This window comes from Gorilla gorilla, chromosome 7, assembly GCF_029281585.2.
Source record: "Gorilla gorilla gorilla isolate KB3781 chromosome 7, NHGRI_mGorGor1-v2.1_pri, whole genome shotgun sequence".
Classification (NCBI taxonomy): Eukaryota; Metazoa; Chordata; class Mammalia; order Primates; family Hominidae; genus Gorilla; species Gorilla gorilla.
The window spans coordinates 129,099,544-129,106,422 of NC_073231.2; positions in this window are offsets into that span (position 1 = coordinate 129,099,544).

Here is a 6,879-nt window from a genome sequence, read left to right on the forward strand (position 1 = left end):
TTTTAAAAATTAAAATAAGAGGCCGGGCGCGGTGGCTCAAGCCTGTAATCCCAGCACTTTGGGAGGCCAAGGTGGGCGGATCACTTGAGGTCGGGAGTTCGAGACCAGCCTGACCAACATTGAGTAACCAGGTCTGTACTGAAAATACAAAAATTAGCCGGCCGTAGTGGCGCGCGCCTGTAATCCCAGCTACTCGGTAGGCTGAGGCAGGAGAATCGCTTGAACCCGGGAGGCGGAGGTTGCGGTGAGCCAAGATCGCATCATTGCACTCCAGCCTAGGCAACAAGAGTGAAACTTCGTCTCAAAATAAAAAATAAAATAAAATAAAATAAATAAAATAATTTCGAGACGGGGTCTCGCTCTGTCGCCCAGGCTGGAGTGCAGTGGTGAGATCATGGCTCACTGCAGCCTCGAACTCCCAGACTCAACCTATCATCCCGCCTCAGTCCCCCAAGTAGCTGGGGCTACAGGCGCGCGCCACCATGACCGGCTAACTTGTGTATTTTTTGTGGAGACTGGGTTTCACTACGTTGCCCAGGCTGGTCTCGAACCTGATCTCAAGCGATCCGCCCACCTCGTTCTCCCAAAGTGCTGGGATTATAGGCGTGAGCCACTAAGCCCGGTGCAAGTACCAATTGTTAACCACTGTGCATTCCTGCCACTGTGTTAAGCACATTTTTTCTTTTCGGCTAACAACCACCTTATGAAAGCCAAAGTGATTCCCATTTTGCAAATCCTATTTTGAAGATATTAGAGTTTGGAGAGGTTAAGTAACTTGTTAAGTTTCGGTCATTATGTGGCTGAAACTTGGGAAATACAGAAATGAATGCGTACTCTCCGTGCTTCCGGACAAGAGACACTACCTACCACCAATAACAAAGACCGGAGTCATTCACGCATTTATGAAAGAAAAGACACAGAAATATACCGTGGGAGGCTAGATCAGGGAGCATTCATTCGACCTGGAGAACACCAAATCTCAAAATTCTAAGACTAACATTTACTACAATTCTTATACTTTTAAGATATTTCTTGACTCTAGAAAGTAAAGATTGTTGACAAAATGCTGGCCAATACTGTACAGCACAATATTGTGCCATATTACACAGTAGGAAATAAAGGTTTTCCCCGATTTTTTTCCTATTCCTCTTCACTCTCACCAGTTTCTCTTCCATCATTTATCTGTCTTCCAGGTTTCTTTTTTAAAATTTTATTTTATCTGTTTATTTATTTCTGAGACAGGGTCTCGCTCTGTCGCCCAGGCTGGGGTGCAGAGGCGCAATTTCGGCTCACTGCGTCCTCAACCTCCTGGGCTCAAGCCATCCTCCCACCTCAGCCTCCCACGGGCCACCACACACTGCTACTTTTTTGTATTTTCAGTAGAGAGGGGTTCTTTCTTCAACCCAACTTTTTCCTCCACAAACTCACCTAATCCACTCCCCCAGGTTTCAGAATCCATCTCTCTGCTAATTATTGCCAAAATCTAGAACCAGCTCATTTATCCAGCAGCCTCAGGTGGGAAGCTCCAGCTGAACAGCCTCCAGGCATTAGTTACTGATGAATGAATTCATCAAGATCCACTTAAGAACATTTTTCTGGCTGGGAGTGGTGGCTCACGCCTGTAATCCCAGCACTTTGGGAGGCCAAGGCTGGTGGATCACCTGAGGTCGGGAGTTCGAGACCAGCCTGGCCAACATGGAGAAACCCCATCTCTACTAAAAATACAAAATCAGCAGGGTGTGGTGGTGCATGCCTGTAATCCCAGCTACTTGGGAGGCTGAGGCAGGAGAATCCCGTGAACTTGGGGGGCGGAGGTTGCAGGAGCCGAGATCACACCATTGCACTCCAGCCTGGGGAACAAGAGCGAAACTCCGTCTCAAAAAAAAAAAAATTTTTTTTCTGCTGAAACGGTCAGGAAGTGTTAGGGTGCTTATGGATAAAAGGTAGTTCTTTGCCCTTTAGACTCAGGATTCCTGGGCTCGGGTGTTTCCAGCCTTTTTACCACTAATGACCCTTTCAGTTTCTCCCTGAAAGTTGTGGAGAATTTCCATATAAAATAAAACTGCATTTATTAGCTAATAATTGTTTTATTTTTCCTTTAAAAAATAGAATCCAGATCCTATATAACAGCCAATCCAAACTTCTACCCAGCCTGAGTCTACTGGCATTGCCTCATTGTACGTTAGAATTCCACTTGAAAGCAAAGCACCAGCTCTTAGGGCTCTGGGAAGCCTGAAGAAAGGTAAAATATGATTAGCATCGGACCTCTGGCAATAATGAAAACACTTCAAAGACTCCTATCACTACTGAGGACCTATCACCCCTGAGGACCAGGGGTCTGGGACCCCAAGTTACACACCACTGCCTCATTTGATAGAGAGGCGCTAGGGTAATGTCATTTTTAAAAAGTAAACCAATAAAATAGAAGGGTATTATATGCTCTGTAACTGTTAAATCCACCTTATACACTAAGGAAATGCCAAGTGTTAGGCAGTGTTAGGAAACTGGAATTCTGCAAGTATCCAAAATTGTGTGGTTGCGATTAAAACCTGTTTCTGTAGAATTTTATCTATAAAAATCTGATTTTTGATTGAGGTGACTGATTGAGTTCCCCATCACAAGGTAACCAGCACCTCCTCCAGGCAGCCCTCCTTCTTTCCTGTAATTCTTCCATGCTTCTATCCATCCACGGTGGCATTTAGCACTCTGTGGACTGTTGGAAGTTAGAGGTGGTGTCTTTTTCACTCTTGTCAACTCAGCCCCCAGTCAGGGATTGGCCCAGACCACCGCAATAAATGTGTTTTTTTGATTTATGGAGATCCAAATCCTGTTGAATGGATGGGTGAATGGCTAAATGAAAGAAAGGAGCCAGGCAAGGTGGCTCACGCCTGTAATCCCAGCACTTTGGGAGGCTGAGGCGGGCGGATCACCTGAGATAGGAAGTTCAAGACCAGTGTGACCAACATGGAGAAACCCCATCTCTACTAAAAATTCAAAATTAGCCAGGCGTGGTGGCACATGCCTGTGATCCCAGCTTCTCAGGAGGCTTAGGCAGGAGAATCGCTTGAACCCAGGAGGCAGAGGTTGTGGTGAGCTGAGATCACACCATTGCACTCCAGCCTAGGAAACAAGAGCGAAACTACATCTCAAAAAAAAAAAAAAAGAGAGAGAGAGAGAACCAGGAAATGGCAAAAGGAACAGAGGAGCACTTCTCAGTTCTAAGTCAGATGTTCATGTCCTATCTGCAAGTAGGGGAGGGAAAGAACCAACACTTATTGAGCATCTATAATGAGGTCATGCTATGGGCACCCTATTATTTTTATTTATTCTCAAAATCTCTCTGAGTTTAGATACTATTATTCCCATTTTTATAGATGAGGAAATATTAATAGGATCTGAGAGGTAACTTGTCTAAAGTCCCAGGCAGTGAGTGGATCAGTTCAAAGTTAACTTTATTTGACATGTTGTTAAATATCCCCCAAAAACAAAATGGCAGAGCTTCATGAAGACTTGGAGAACTGTCTGTCACTGGCTGGTTCTGCCTGCCCCATATTCTAGCACCTTAGGTACTCTCATTTATTCTGTTTGTCTAGGCAGAATGGCTTTCTCTGCCTTGTTTGTACACATCCCAAACACGGCCTCTCTAGCCTGAGCTTACCACAGAGCTACAGTAATTAAAACAGTGTGGTACTGGCATAAGGATAGAAATATCGACCAATGGAACAGAACTAAGAGTCCAGAAATAAACCTTCACACATTTATAGCCAATTGGTTTTTGACAAGGGTCCCAAGTCCATTCAATGGGGGAAAGAATAATTGCTTCAACAGATGATGCTAGGACAATTGGATTACCACATGCAAAAGAATGAAGTTGGACCCCTGCCTTACACCATATTAAGAAATTAACTCAAAATGGATTAATAACCTAAAGAGCTAAAATCATAAAACCCTTAGAAGAAAATTATTCATGACCTTGAATTTGGTAACAGACTTTTTTTTTTTTTTTGAGACAGAGTCTCAGTTTATCACCCAGGCTGGAGTGCAGTGGTGCGATCTCAGCTCACTGCAACCTTCACCTCCTGGGTTCAAGTGATTCTCCTGCCTCAGCCTACTGAGTAGCTGGGATTACAGGAGTGTGCCACCACACCTAGCTAATTTTTTTATATTTGTAGAGACAGGGTTTTGCCATGTTGGCCAGGCTGGTTTTGAACTCTTGACCTCAGGTGATCCACCTGCCTTGGCCTCCCAAAGCGTTGGGATTACAGGTGTGAGCCACTGTGCCCAGCCTGATAATAGATTTTTAGCTATGACACCAAAAGCACAAGCAACAACAACAAAAATAGATAAACTGGGCTTCGGGAAACTTAAAACTTTTTTGTGCATCAATGACATTCTCAAGAAAATGAAAACACAGCCTACAGAATGGGAAAAATACAGCTAATTCTCATTATTCACAGTTATTACATTCTATAAAGTCACACTGAATTAGCAAATCCTGAACACATGCTCCTAGGGTTACGGTCCTGGGAGCCTCTGGTCACAATATATTTATCTATCAATCAAAACATCACCATGTTTTGTATTTTTCTGTTTAAAGACACCTTATTTAATACTGTTGATTAACACTGAACTCATGACTAACAGCACTGTAACTCATGCCTGAATGAAGCTTATCTAACACATATTTTCTCCATAGGGCACATGACAGCCTTCTAATATTTTGAAACACTGACAACACTTCAGCACTACACTTGGGACCATTTTAAACTGCAGAAAGCAGAAAAATATGGAAAACACAGCACTAAATAGACTACAAAAGGATGCTTTTTCATTCCTATGGACACACACACACACAACACACACACACACACACACACACACACACTTCTCTACAGTATGAGACCTGAAACAAGGCAAAGCATCTCTTTGGTTGACCTTTGCTGGGAACATTTTTTTTGCCATTCTGTACATGTGCAGGAATGACCAAGGAAGTACTATGAATACTGATTTGGGGGTTACAAATACATTTTAATGTGTAGGCAAATTTGCATATACAGAATCCATAATGGGGATCAACTTATTTGCAAATCATAATACAGACAGTCCCCAACTTATGATGGACTTAAGATGGATTTACTAACACATAATCCCATGGTAACCTAACCCCATGGTAAACTGAGAAACACATGGATTTATAATTTATGATTGTGACCGGGTGCGGTGGCTCACGCCTGTAATCCTGGCACTTTGGAAGGCCGAGGTGGGTGGATCACCTGAGGTCAGGAGTTTGAGACCAATCTGGCCAACATGGTGAAACCCCGTCTCTACTAAAAATATAAAAATTAGATGGGCATGGTGGCGGGCACCTGTAATCCCAGCTACTTGGGAGGCTGAGGCATGAGAATTGCTTGAACCAAGGAGGCAGAGGTTGCAGTAAACTAAGATGGTGCCACTGCACTCCAGCCTGGGCGACAAAGACTCTGTCTCAAAAAATAGTAATAGTTTATGATAGTTCAAGTTTATGGTGAGTTCATCAGGGTATTAAATGGATTTTCAACTTACAAAAATTTTAACTTACAATGGGTTTATCAAGACAAACCTCATTCTAAGTCAAGAAGCATCTGTATCTGACAAAGCTGTAACATCCAGAATATATAAAGAACTAAAACTCAGCAACAAAAAGGCAACCCAATTAAAAACTGGGCAAAGGATTGAACAAACTTTCAATATATTCAAAGGAAGATATACAAATAATTATGTGAAAAGATGTAGTTTTGATTTGCATTTTCCTAATGACATTATCACTCATCATTAGGGAAACACAAATCAAAACCACAATGAGACACCACTTCATACTTACTAGGATGGTTATAATTTTTATTATTTTATTTTTAGAGATGGGGTCTCACTATATTGCTCTCACTGGCCTCAAACACCTAGGCTCAAGTGATCCTCCCACCTCAGCCTCCCTGGTAGCTGGGACTACAGACACAGACCATCGCACTGGGCTTATAATGACTTTTTAAAACTGAAAATGAAAGGTGTTGGCAAAAATGTGGAGAAACTGGAATGCTTGTATATTGCTAGTGGAACGTAAAATGGTACAGATGCTTCAGAGAACATTTTAGCACTGTGGAAGAGTTTGGTGGTTCCTCAACAAATTAAACACAGAATACCACATGATTCAGGAATACTACTCCTTGATATACTCAAAAGAACTGAAAATGGGTACTCAGATCCTTGTATACCAATGTTCACCGCAGCATTATTCACAATTGCCAAAAGGTGGGAAAAAAACAAGTTTCCATCAACAGATACATGGATAAACAAAATGTGTGTGGGGGGAAGTGCACGTGTACAGACAAACACACACACACACATAATAAAACATAATTCAGCCATGAAAAGAAACAGTCTTGATATATGCTACAACATGGATGAACCTTGAAAACATAAGTAAAATAAGCCAGACACAAAAGGGCAAATATTGTAGGATTCTACTTCTTTGAAATATCAAGAATACACAAATTCATAGGGACAAAAAGTAGATTAGAGGTTACCAGGGGCTGGGAGGAATGGGGAGTTATTGCTTAATGGTTCCGAGTTTCTGTCTGGGGTGATGAAAAACTTTTGGAAAAGTGGTGAAGGTGGTGCAGCACTGTGAATATAATTAATGCCATTGAATTTACACTTAAAAACCGGTATAATGGCAAATAGTATGTGATATATATTTTACCACAATGTTTTAAAAACTGACTTTGTTAATAAAATGAAAAAAAAAGGTCACTGTAAACTACTAATCACTACTAACTTTTATTTTGTATTCAAGGTCACAATCAACCAGAAGAGGGTTCTTTTGCTCTGTCAAATAAATATATT